The sequence below is a fragment of the Varanus komodoensis genome, unplaced genomic scaffold (genome assembly GCF_004798865.1).
Source record: "Varanus komodoensis strain SLA01 unplaced genomic scaffold, ASM479886v1 scaffold37, whole genome shotgun sequence".
NCBI lineage: Eukaryota > Metazoa > Chordata > Lepidosauria > Squamata > Varanidae > Varanus > Varanus komodoensis.
This window is the reverse complement of record NW_025335889.1, coordinates 4,459,437-4,473,061: the sequence shown is the minus strand read 5'-3', so window position 1 is coordinate 4,473,061 and position 13,625 is coordinate 4,459,437. Positions and strand designations below refer to the sequence as shown.

General features: G+C 45.7%; 1 protein-coding gene across 1 annotated transcript in view; it reads left to right on the top strand.

Annotated features, from left to right (window-relative positions):
• Positions 1-13,625, top strand: part of KCNS1 (potassium voltage-gated channel modifier subfamily S member 1) — a 48,279-nt gene that overhangs the window by 18,596 nt on the left and 16,058 nt on the right. The gene's annotated exons all lie outside the window — the stretch shown is intronic.

Here is a 13,625-nt window from a genome sequence, read left to right as displayed (position 1 = left end):
GCCCCCCGCCCCAGCCCAGCCGCACATGGCTCCAGCGGAGCGCGGTTCGTGTCGAGCGAGGCTGGCGGCGCCGCCGGGCACGTGCGCGCCCGACTGTGCCCGGAATCCTTGGCCGGGGCGCAGCGGCTGAACGGCCGTGCCCGGGAGCGGCGCGGCCACGGCTCCGCGGGGGCACCTGGTGTGCAGAGAGGCGGGGACGCCGGTGGCTGCTCACCGCGGGGGTCGAAGTTAGCGGGCACAGGGCTGCCGCAGCCGGCGTCTTGCGCCCCCCGTGCGCGCTGCTCCGGAGACTGCCTTCTCGACAGACGCCCAGGTAACCGCGCCCTACCCAGAGGGGACGCGAAGGTCGCGGGGTCCGGATTGCACCTTCCTTTCTCCTACCCTCCCTCCGCCGCCAACTTCCGTGTTTGATTTGATCCGGGGCTAGCGAGCAACCGGAGTCCCCCACTCACACATACACCTCCTCCCGCTAACCCACTTTTAACGCTCCGCCTCTGGGACGAGTTGAAGCGAGACTCGGGAAGAGTGCCGTTAAGCGTGTGCAGAGCGTCTGCATGTCTCCCCCGTCGGCGCAGCCACCCATGTATCGGCGAAAGGCACAGATCTGGGATCCTAAAGCGTGATTTCTTTTTCTTTTTTGGCAGGTAGGCGAGGGGGATGCTTAAATTGTGTCAGGGCTTTGCCCTGGCACCACTTCTGGTGGCAGAGTCTTCACAGGTGCAAGGTGAGGTGACGTGCTAATGCAAGCGAGGTGTTCCTGTGAGCAAGTGCAAGGAACTTTTAACCACTGCTAGTTCACTCCTCACCTGGTATTATGGGGCAAAGCTTCCAAGCAGGGGGAGTTTGCCGGTAGGCAGGCAGGATTCCTTGAGGACCTAATTTTGGAGATTTCTTACCATCCCCAGAGGGGTCCTGCAAACTCTTGCAGCTGTTGAGGGCTAGAGGGAGAACATGGGCACTGATCACTCTGGCATCATCAAGGCTGATGAGAGAATAAATCGCCAAGCCATGGAATGGAAGCCTATTGCAACTCAACACAGCACCCTTTGGATGTGTTGGACAGCAGTTCCCAGCCAGCCAGCTTAAGGATGCTGTGAATCGCAGCATGACACATCTGTGGAAGGCTGACACAGACCATCACGGCTAATTGGTGGAAACCTAACCATACGAAATAGCCACTGCTATCATGAGTAGGACTGGCCTTCTACTGCACACTGCTTTTCTCCTGCTTTTATCTCCTAAAGGTAGTAGCCAATTAAGGGACTTGGTTGCAGTGCCAGCTGGGAAAAGCAGGATTCCCGCTGAACAATAAGTGTGGTGCTAGTAACGGACTGAGAATGGGGAGACCCAAGTTCAAATTTGCATCTCCCTATTCCTTGTCTGAGATGGATTTACCTGGAAAGGTGGTTTCAAAATTATTTTCCATACCCCCTTGAAGATCAGTGGTGACACTGGACCATTCAACATCTCCTGAGCTACAGGACTGCTCCAAGGCTCAAACATGGGGAAAGAGCCACATGATCTTCCATGACCTCCTTCAAGGAGAGGACGGTGTCATAAGACTGTTTTTGTTGCTGGGTTCCAGGTGGTCTGATTCAAATGCCCCTGCAAACTGTCTAGGGCTGCCAGGTTCTGATTGGTTGGCTACTATGGGAGAGAAGTCCTTCTTGTATCAAGAATTCTCCCCTGTATCCCACCCCCTTGGCCAGTGTCCCCCCAGGTGTCAAAATGATTAGGTGCTCACTAGCTGAGAGCCGTGCTCTGCAAAAGCATTCTGTCTAAGATTGTCATGAGGAGGAGTGCAATGGCAGGAATACTGGCTTGGTTCTGGAAAGCAAACACTCAAATAATTACTCAGTTCTAATGAGGATTTGAGGAAGGTCAAGTCATTCAACCATGTGCAGCTTTGGGGGCTCGTACATTTTGACTGAGTGCATCTTGCTCCCGCAAACCGTGGGTGCTTTTGCTCAGCCCACACAAATTCCCCAGTGGTCTATACAGCAAACTGTGGCTTTTGTAGGTTCAACACAAACCACACAGAGGAAGGACGTGAAACACAATTTCACATATAGCTTCATTTTCAGGAGCCGATTCCCATTATGACCAATTTCACTGAAATAGGAGCATGAGAATATCCTCATGCAGTTAGCCTAACCTAAAGAAAGGAGTTTTCTTGGAGCCTGAGATGAAATACTGGTTACTGAATGTTCATGGAGATTATATAGACGCAGTCTGGTGGATGCCCCAGTACCTGTTTGTAAATATCACATTGAGTGGTGAGAAGTGTGGAGAGGTGAGAGATGGAGATGGGTTATTTGTGGTGTGGAGAGGCAAGAAGCTGAAGGGAATAAGTGTGTATATTGCACAGTGCTTATACTCAGTGCTTGCTCTTCTGAAGCATAAAACTGCAATAGATTTCCTTATATTGTTTTTTACTTGTGGGCACAAAAGCAGCCTAGCGGGACCTCTGACAGAAAAATAACAAGCAAGGATCAATAAATCCCTGTCCTACCCTCATGATAATCTTCTGAAGCTTCAATGTGTGTGTGTGTGTGTGTGTGTGAGAGAGAGAGAGAGAGAGAGAATGCTGCTACTACAGCTAATAATAATAGAATTGTGGAATTACTCCCGAGCCTTTAAATATCTGAATTACAGCTGTGCCAGCAGCGGCTAGGGCCGTCTTTGATTTAAGATACCCAGACCACCAAGTGGTGTCTCGTAGGCACCTTCCCCGTCCTTGAGAGTGTAATTAAAATGCAAGGAACATATTTTTTTCTGGGCTTCTTTTCTCTTGGCCTTCTCCAGTCTGCTCCATAAAGTACAATGTGATTGTCATAGCCTAGAGATGCTAATTGTAAAGTCTTTATAAAGTCCAGATTTTCTCAGGAGAATTGCTGCTGTGACCCATAGTACTCCTTCCACACAGATTACTGACCTGGGGTATAGTCAGCTGAGCTTGGTGGCCAATCATTGCCTCTAGTAGCCGGGGAGTTTCTTCTCTCTTCCTGATCTCCAGAGGCGTATTAACTGCAAACTTCTTGTTTCTGAAAAGTGTGGGTTTCAAGGGGGGAGTGGCTTGCACACACGAGTGGCAACCAGTTCTCATCAACCTTCCTTGTGCTGCTGATGGTCAATTAGATGCCAGTGTTTCTACAGTGGAGGATAAAGGAAGCTTGCCCTATATTAAATGAAACATTACCACTCACATGAATTACTTTGTGCCAGTGCAAGCAAACTCTAGTGTAATACTCGCACTTGCTTGTGTGATAGGTTTCCCAAGATTGCTACTGGCATTGCACTAGAGGTCATGTATGTTAGTGGCACGTAATTTACCTTAGCAGGAACAGTGTACTGCCCTTTGTCTCTGGGATTAAGCTTTGCAGTCATGTTGGCCATAAGAATAAGGACTAAAATGTGTATTTAAGGACCCCTTCATGGCTGGAAAATGAGGCCCTAGGAGGACAAAGGGGATAGTCAAGCAATCCTTTCCTGCTTTCCACTTTAATTCAAGGGTCAAGGATTATGGCAAGTGCTGCCTGCCATTTGCCGGTGGCTGAAAACATAAAAAAGCCTGTACAATCAGTGATGGCAGTGGCATTGGTTGGAACAAGAGGTGAGTTGAATAGCAGGGTCATTTCGTCTGGCAGGATTGGATGGGCAGCCTCTGTCCGAGCTCTTGGAGTTCTTTAAGGAGAATCAGTACCCCCCGGTTAAAACTGTGGGAGTAATTCCTGTTACTCAGAGAGATGCTGGCTTGTTTCGATGATCAGTGCTTAAAGAAGGGGTTTGTGATGATTGGTCATTGTTTTGAGCATCCTAATAGTCTGCTCCAACAGAGTTAGCAGAAACCCTAGGAAACAAGGTGAAGGCGACAACAGTGTGATGAAAATGATGGTGTTGTTGCCATCTTCCTCCTCTTCCTCAGAATAAGGATTGTAAATTTCAACTCTGCTGAAAATATTGTGAACAGACCTGGATATTTTGCCAGTTGTGGAGAGATCTGTCAATTATGGATCAGGATGGCCTCCCAAGAGCATTGCTGACTGCTAGGAAAAGAGTTTAATTTTCCCTTTTGGAGTCATGGCTATAGAGATATTGGAGAATCTCAGAACTACCAGTTAAGAATACAAATTTGCTGGATTTGTAATAACTTCATGATGTAAAATTGTTGATCTAAATCCGAGTTTGTCCATCACTAAGTATTCTTGACTCCCACCTTGCCTCTGCATCTGCTCCTTGGATTCCTCTCTCCTTCCATTCCTCTCTCCTTCCTGCAGAGAACCTGGGGAACATGTGTGTTTCCATAGCTTTCCAGATTACTGGAAAGTGTTTTTGCACTGTTATCTCTCTTTTATCTGTGAGGTCAGGACTGGAAACATGGTTCTCCCTCCCCCTTTTTAGCCCCACAGCAGCACCATGAGAATGTTTAGGCTGCAACAAAGTGACTGGCAAGGCTAGTCAGGAAGGGCCCTGTCTTCTGGATCATCCCACAATGTCAGCCTGACTTTCAGGAAGAAAGAATTAAGAACTTTCTGCAAAATATATTGTCAAAGGGAGCTGTGTCAATAGCTCTTAATGCTTTAAAAAACCCCTTTCAGCTAGATTTGAAGGTAATGAATAGTAATGGGCCAGTTCACATGACTTGACAGCAGTTCATGAGTTACTGTATGTATTTAACCATGATGAGGCTGCAGGGCACATGGAACTGACATGTTACGTATCTAGCATGCACTTCGGGGTTGTCATGCTGTATGAGCCTGGTAAATGTAAGTCATGCGAGGATTACACAATTTCTGCAATGTTTAAACAAGCATCATATAATGCTGGAACAGACTATTGGCTATGCAAGGGTTGTTTAAGCCTTGTATAACCCATACTCACCAGGTTCACATAACATGACAGTCCCCAAGTGGTGGTTGGTTATGCAGAGTCGGACACATGGGTGCCGTGGTTCTTCATAAATAATGCATAATGAGCCAAGCCTTGCCTGAATAGGATCATGTTAGGTTGGAAAAAACTGGGCATAATTTAATAAGGATCCATGTATAATTGATTTCAAATATTCCTCAAAATGGGTGTGAAATAGTTGAAAGGTGATGCATTTGATTGGGAAGATAAGAACAGCTTTGGGTTGACCTTTTGAGGAGAGACATGTCTTTGAGGCAAAGATCTGTCTAGGCCAGCACTCCATACACATGGTGGCAAACCAGCTGCCCACGGGTCCACTCAGGCAGGATGGGTGCAAGACCTCTACGTGCCCGAGCTCCTCAGCAAGTGCTATATGCAGGCATGCCACCTCTGGTAAAGGTGGTAGCACATAGCCAGTAGCCACTGATAACCTCCTCCTCCTCCATGAGTCTGTCCGATCCCCTTTTAAAGCCATCGAGATTCATTGTTACTTCCCATGGCAGCAAATTCCATAGTTTTAATTAAATGTTGTATGAAGGTAGGACCTGGCATCTCTTCAGGTAAACTTTCTAGGATAAAGCAACCATTGGACTCTATTGGTCGAACAGCTAGTACCCAACTATGAATAATTTGTGTTTTGTCATCTCCATGGTTCCTTGAAACTGGCTATTTAGACTGGTGGGGAGAGAGAGACATAGAGAGGCAGAGAGGGAGATTTCTCCCATAAAACTAGAACTCTGGGTAATCCCATGAACTGGATTGATAGGATATTCAGGACAGGCAAAAGGAAGGACTTCTTCATACCATGCAAAGTTAAATTATGGAATTCACTGTCACGAGATGTAGGGATGGCCACCAATTTAGATGGCTGTAAAAGGGGATTGCACAAATCCATGGAGGAGGAGGCTATCAATGGCTACTAGCCCTGATGGGCATGTGCTCCCTCCAGGATCAGGAGCAGTATGTTTGTGCACAGCAGATGCTGAGGAGCTAGAAGGACACTGTTGGCTAGAAGGACACTGTTGTATATGGCCTGCTTGAGAGATCCTGTGGGCAGCTGGTTTGCCACCATGTGAACAGAATGCTGGGCTAAATGAACCTTCAGCCATTCATACCTTTGCCACTCACTTCCTGGCCAGATTACTGCGGTGCACTGCCCTTGAAGACTGCCCAGAAGCTTTAGTTGATTCAGAAGGCAGCTGCTTCTGCTAGTGTTCTTACTAGTGTGGCACAATTGTGTCACATTACCCTATTAACCTGCTTTTTTTCAACTTACGAGTCTGCTCCCAGACTCAGTTCAAGGGGATGGGTTCAATTAAACACCCTGGGGACCAAAATCTGGGGACCAAAATCTCAGATTGGCTCTCACACTGCGAGAGGCAGTCGCTCAGTGTCAAAGCCCTGCCTTTGCAACCCCCTGCCATTAAGGAGATTTCCTGTATAGTTTTGGCAGCATCAGATGTGTAGAACAGTGCCCGGCCCTCTCACTGCCTTCTTCTGGATGGGCAGCAGGCACTATTTTATTTTAAACGGCTTCTTTCAGTTCTGTCTCACCAACCAGAGTTAAAATCAGTGCCTTTCTTTCATTTCTGCAGCTGCTGCTGCTGTCATCATATTTGCTTTTATTGGTTTTGAACGGGGCTGTTTGCTTCTTTATTCCTATCTCATAAATATTTTGTGGAAAGGTGGCATAAATTGCTATTGATTGATTTATATATCTGCTTCCTAATAAAAGTAATGGTCATTTGAATTGCAGAAACAAAATGTGCAAAACAGGTCTGGAGATAAGTGCTGACGTGAGGCTACAGGATCATTGTTTATGTATACACACATTATAAATCTCATCTACATGTCTCTGGATAAAGCTATAGCTAATATAGTTGCATTTCAGAGAACGGCTTAGAAATGTTCTAATAAATAAATAAATAAATAAATAAATAAAATAAAAACATGTAATATTAAGCACTCTAATGATGCAACCTTATGTATATTAAGAGGGGGAAAGGTCCTACAAGTCTCAGCATTCCCCATGCAGTTTTTTCTGTCTAACATGAATAGGGTTGAACCCTAAGAATATTTGTTTTTATTTCCCCTGCTTTGTCTCTTTTCCAGAGAGGAAGGTACAGGTCTTTTGCCCTTGCCATGTGAAAAATTTTTTATTTTGCCTGGAAGCTTGAGATATTTGCGTTCAAAGGCTGGAGATGAGTGATTGTTTTATTTAGAATGGGAGGTGGCTTGAAACTAAGGTGGCTGTGACCCTTGTCATGCTACTTCCAACCCTCTGTCTGCAGCCAGAAGAGGGCCCACAGAATGCGCTGTGTTCCTAGCAAGTCCTCAATTTGCATTCTGCAATGAGGAACCAAGGGACCTGTGCCTAGAATTTCTCCAGCTCACATCAAGCTCCCCCCGCTCCTGTTCTCTTAAAATATTCTGTTCCTTCACATCTGCTCCCCTTTAGGCCTCCTACATGTCACCCCAGATTTCAGGTTTTGTGAAGCTTGACTCAATGTCCAAAATGTATATATCAGCATTTGTTCACTTCCATGCCTTACCCTTCTCTTTCCTCTTCTCTGTCATCATTCTCTTCCTTATTGTGACTAATTTAAGATAGATAGCAAGCTCTTTGGTAGTGGAGGTTCCATTTTGCCTCTGATTACACTCTTTGTAACATACCATGTCTTATCTAGTCTACATACATAAGATGTAGTCCAACAGAAAGAAATTGCCCTTTGACACCGATGGATCTGATGCTTGAGTTGGATCAGATTCAGTCCTCACTTGACAAGACTTCCCTGTCCTGTCCTCTCCCCTCAGTCCTGTTGAAATGTTGCAGATCTGCTTCAGTGCTTCCCCCAATCCTACAGAGCAGAGGGGTGTACATGAGAAGCTGCGGAGTGGGATAAATCCATTCTGCCAAATATTTCCTTTTGCTGGTAAAAAAGCAACAGTGGCTACCAACCTGTGCATGGTTGCTGCACAGGCAAACTAGCGCGCCTGTAAGCTTGAAATGACAATTCCTCTCAGGAAGAAACCTAAATTAATGTTTGTACCAAGGAGAATATGGTGCACAGAGAAGTTAAATCAAAGAGCAATGTTGTAGTTTACTTTGTTCTTACAGAAATGATCTTCAAATTGTACATTTAAAGCACCAGAATGCACAGGTACAGGGGTTTTTTTGAAAACTCTAAGACTCCTCAGGGTCTGAATGTTCATTTGCAGGTTCCCTTCTTCCTGCATTGCATCTTAATGATACTTTTCTTTCCTGGAAAGAAAGAAAGAAAGAAAGAAAGAAAGAAAGAAAGAAAGGGAAAGCAGTTGTCAGTGACATGATGGTCTTGTAGAGAAAATGCCACACAAACTCTTCCCAGCTATTATTACTGTATTTAGAAGCTTTAATAAAGATTGTTCTCAAAGATTAGGCCTAGATATTACATTGAGCTCTGTTTTCAAAGGCTTGTATTAAAATGCATGGTGGAAAGGCTCTGCTGTCTGCAGGTATGGGAAATGTAGTGCCTGGAAAACAGAACAGAATCCCTACAGAGGTAACTCTGCCATCCTATAAGGTGGGCCTTTTACAGAAGATCACCCTTCACCAGGTATATCGGACTACAGTACCCATCATCCTCAGCCCATCTGGCTAGCTGAGGATGATGGAGGCTGTGGCCTAACACGAACCGAAGGCTAAGGCAGATCGTTCCCAGGCTAGTATCTGCTCCATTTACTGTTCTGCTGTGTTCTGGACCCAGGCTGGGCACTCAGACTAGCAACATTTACACCTTGCTTGACTTCAGCCTCTCTGAAGTTAAATTCTCAGGTAACGGCAGCTGCTGCTTCTGGCCAAGAATACCCCAACCATGACTCTGTCATGCAGAAGCAATGGATGCCATGGATGATTTGAAACGCTCTCTCTCAGACAATCTGTCTTTCTGAGCTCTCTTCCTTCCTACAAAGGCAGAAACGGGGGGTGGAGGGAGGGAAGGAGAGAGGAGCACTTGTATTGACAGGGAGTGAGAGCCAATGCTGCTCCCAAACATTAAATCTGGGTGGTGAGGAACTACCCTCCAACCACAAATAATGTAGTTTAGTGAATCCAAGGCAAAAATACTACTACCACATAGTGGAGTTTGCTTTGTGATCCCGCTCCCCATGAACACACTTATTCTTCCTTTTACAGTGGGAGTCAGAATTTTAAAAGTTGGCAACAGTGGGGGCAGCCATGCCTTCCGTGGCGATGGGGATGGTCACTGTTTTAATTAACAGGTGTTCTCAGAGTTAGAATATACTTGCTCGTGCCGTTGCCCTTGCAACTGTGATTTCAACATCTCTGCTTCAGTCCAGGCATGGAGTAGGATACACATAGCCTACTATATCTGACCAGTCTGACCGCTGCCATTGACCTGTATATCTGTAGATGAAGGAAGGAGCACTCCCATAAAGATACTGGATTCCCACATATCTTAAATGCAATTTGTGGATTACAGACTGCCCAGCCCCAGTCTACCAAACTACTTTAGACAGCATGTGTATCCTAACAAGGGCTTTCATGTAAAACAGGTGACAGCTTGTGACCTCCCAGGTGTTTTGGCCTACAACTCCAATCATTCTCAGACAGCAGAGCCAGTAGTAAGGAATGGTGAGACTTCTAGACTTCTCCCAATCAGACTGTATATCTGAAAGTGCTTATCAACAAGATGCTTTGCAAAGAGAATGCAGTCGTATAATCATTTATGTGGGAGTAAACCCCACTGAACTGAAACAACTTAATTTTTAGTAGAGATATATGGGCTTCCAGCCTGAGTTTTACAGTGTGCTTCAGAGTTCTATATCCAGGGGCAACAGTTAAAGGCTCAAAGAGCCCTTTTCAAAGCCAGAATTAGCACCACCAATGACATTTTGCAGATTCAAAAGCAGTGGCAGGCTGGGGCAGGAAGGGTTCTTTCATAATTTGGCTGCTGCTACAAAACCTTCAAAAATTTCTCTGTGCTGATTTGCCTGGGAGCCAGACCTCTCAGTGAAAAGCAGACATCTTCCTGAGGGAAACCATGGAATTCCCTGCACTCCTGTTCCTTTGTTTCTAGGAAAACACCATTCATTTCCGAGGAGCGCATTCATTGATATTGATATTCCTGGCTGCAGTGTGTCTTTTGCAAGCCCACTTACAGGTATCTCCTGTGATACAGCCACTGTTCCTTAAGAGGACAGCTCTTCTCATGCCCACATTATTCTGTGATTTGCTGATGTTTTTGTTTTAATGCTTGGAGGGTTTAAATCTCCTTTACTGAATAGTCTAGAGTATGGGTTAAATTATGGGTTGTTGTTGCATGCTAACCCTGCACTGTGGTTTGAATATGGATTGTTAACTTCAAATAATCCAGAGTACACAACCATGGGTTCTCTTCCCGGGTTGTTCATGGTTAACAGTCCATAGTTAAAAATAATAGAGGGTTTACATCGTACACCAGCCCATGAGTTGACGACCTGGGTTGTTACCTGCAAGCCTGACAAACTCTTTTCCAGGCTGAGTATTGTTATTCTACTGTACACTTCAATCATCTGTGCAAGAACTTCATGCGAATGAAGGCTGCTTTTACCAGAATTGGTGTAATTCATTAGTGGCCAAGGGCCAAACTCTGTCATGTTAGAAAGGAATGCTTTTGGTATCTTTAGATGCTGCCATGGGAGGAAATTTTTTTGGCTCATTTCTGTGTTTCTCACTGTTCCACTGAGTCATTTTCTTGATCAAAATCCAGAGAGGCAATCTTGTATTATTTATTTACTTACTTACTTAGAAAATTTCTATGCCGCCCCATTCGCCGAAGCCTCGGGGCGGCTCACAAAACATTAAAATATAATACATTAAAAATATAAAACGAATTAACAATATAAAATAAGCTGCCCTGGTATTAGCCATTCTGGAAAAGAGAAAGTACCCATAGTGAATGTGTCTTTCTTCCCCATTTCTCCACAAGTGGAAGTTCTGAGCAGGGCTGTCTAGAACTAAAGGGTGGAACTGCAGGGAGGCCGATTTTGACAAAACTCAGACGCTTCCTAATGGTATGAGATGTTTGGCAGTGGACCAGACTGCCCTAGGAAAAAGTAGGCCTTGGATTTAAGCAGAGGCTGATGGCCATCTATAGAGGGTCCTGCCGTTGCAGGATCCTGCATTGAACAGGGGGCAGACTAGAATAGGGGGCCAATTTGTGTGTGTGTATCACTCTCCCCCTTTATTTCCCTCTCTCACCCCTTGGGGTTTTGTTCATATTTCACGGGCACCTTTTTCATGCATCCCTTTCCTGCATATGCTGAATTCAAGGAGGGGTAGCCCTGCCCCATCATCTGGCAATTCAGGAGAGGATAGGAGGAGGGATGCCTCTCTGTATGCACAGCAGGGGTGTTTAACCCGTGCAAAAGCCATGATGAATGCCCACTTAAATTGATGGCCACTGCATCCTAAAGCAGCCCCCCATGATGATGGCCAAATAGAATGAAACACAATCCCGATGAAATTGCAGAAAGATCTCCATCCCAGCTGGATTCACCAGGGAGCCACCTAGGCCTTTTTGTAAAAGCCAGTGGGTTGGAGCCAGTCTTTGTCATGCTAATAGGGAAGCCCACGTGGCCGCAGTGTGCAGTGCATTTTACCCACTTGGGTTGCTAAGCCCGCTGCAGCTCTGTCTAGAGAAGGCAAACCTGGATTACTGTAACATGCTTTATATAGGCCTGTCTTTGAAGATGGCCCAGAAACTTCAGCTGCCGCAGAATGCTTTCTCTTGGGTGTTGGAGGGGAGGCAAGGAGAGGACGGACATACTACACCAATTGCACTGTTTGCGGGTGTGTTTTTCTTTTTGACCTTGAAAGCCTTAACTTGGGATCAAATGACTTGGAAGGAGTGACATCGCCCACGTTAGCCCGCCCGCACTTTCGGATCATCACCAGAAGCTTGTCGCACTGAAAGAGGGGTGGTTAGAGTGTTGAACAGGGACACAGGAGATCTGGGTTCTAGTCCTAGGGATGTGTGAGGAATCTGCTTTAGGGATGGGAATCCACTGGATTATCTGGCTTGGCTCCCTGCATTCCAGTTCATTTGCCATGGCCCTGTGTCTAAAGTTGTGGCACTAACCCAGAATGGAGCTCCGCACAACTGCTGTGCAGGCAGCACCCCTCTTTTGTGCCCTGTGCAGCAGCCTTTGCGCTGATGGCCCTGATGTGGAAGAAGGTTGCCAGTTGCACAGACTTTCTTCCACGGGCATTCACGGACTTCCTCTTGACCTAGCTCACCTTCTAAGAACAGGCTGAGTGCAGGAGGAATTTTGCAAATGCCAGAGGGATGGATTCTGCTGAGTCTTGTCCTAACTCTAGTCCCACTCAGCCATGAAGCTCACTGGGTGACCAGGCCGTTCAATCCCTCCCAGGGTTGTTGTTGGAAGATAAATGGAAGAGGAGGAGAACCTGCCATGGGTTCCTTGCAAGACGATGAAAGGCAGGGTATAAATACGATGTGATTCTCATCATTATCATCTCTGGAATGACTTGCCATCCAGGCTCTGTTAGGCCCCATCACTGTAGACTTTTAGGAGGTCCTTGAATATTTTTCTTCTCTATTCTAGCCTTCCCCTGATGGTTTTACTGGACTGTTCTGCTCAGTAGCTGCAATTATGCTGCCAAAATAGGCTTAAGTGCTTTGCAGAGCACTTTGCAAAGCAAGAGGAGCATGGAGGAGACCTTGACCCATGTGTTCCCCCACACCACCCACCCCCTATAAGATGCCTGTAACCCCCTGAGTTTAGAAGGTTATGGGCAGCCTCACAGGATGACCTAAATGTTTCTATTCTGAGTAGGACCAAGTCTGGCATGAATCCAACCTGTTTAGCTATGCATTTGGTTATGATAACACATGGAAATCACCCAGCCATCTGCAAAATAACTGTGCAAGAATGCCAACTTAAATAAGCTTAACCCTTCAATTAAGGAGCAGCAGAATGCCACCTCATCTCAATCAATCCTTGTGAGAGTCCAGAGCACACAGAAAGCAACCTAAATGTAACCTCTTTTGTGCTGCTTGTGCCCACAGGCCAGTGAACCTTTTGGAAATCTGAAACTGCACCAAGGTACATGCCTGGGTGATGCTATAGTGCAACTGGTGCGCAGTGACTTTATTGTGGCTGCATCTGCCATGGAGAGATGCTAAAATTCAATGCATAATGACATTAATCACAATGATGATAATTCTAGCAGCTTTCTCCCCAGCTGAAGGAAAGGGGCTCCCCGCATATGTTTAATAATTAACAGTATTATTTACCTTGCCTGATACACTTCACACAGAATTCAAGGGGACAGCCATGCTTAACATGAACTTCAAAGTATCAGCAACTTTGCTTTGATGCCACTGCACTGTGAAATATTAAACTGGGTATTTGTGAAGGAATTTTGGAGCACAGAAATATCCCACTGTAAGTGAACTCTTAGATCTTGGTTCTTGCTACTGTTGGATTTTAGGTTTACCACTGGTGCATGAAATCAGTGGCAAAAATCTCCATGTTGGCTCAAACAAGGAGAGGCATTTGCGAAACAAAGGGGAATGTAGTGATGAGCAAGGCATGGCCTTTTTATATGCACACACAATTTAAACTATAAGCTGGGCTGAAAACATACTTGAAACATAGGGTACATTGATCAAAGAGTAAAAAAAAATCTAATTACCTGATGTACCTCCAAG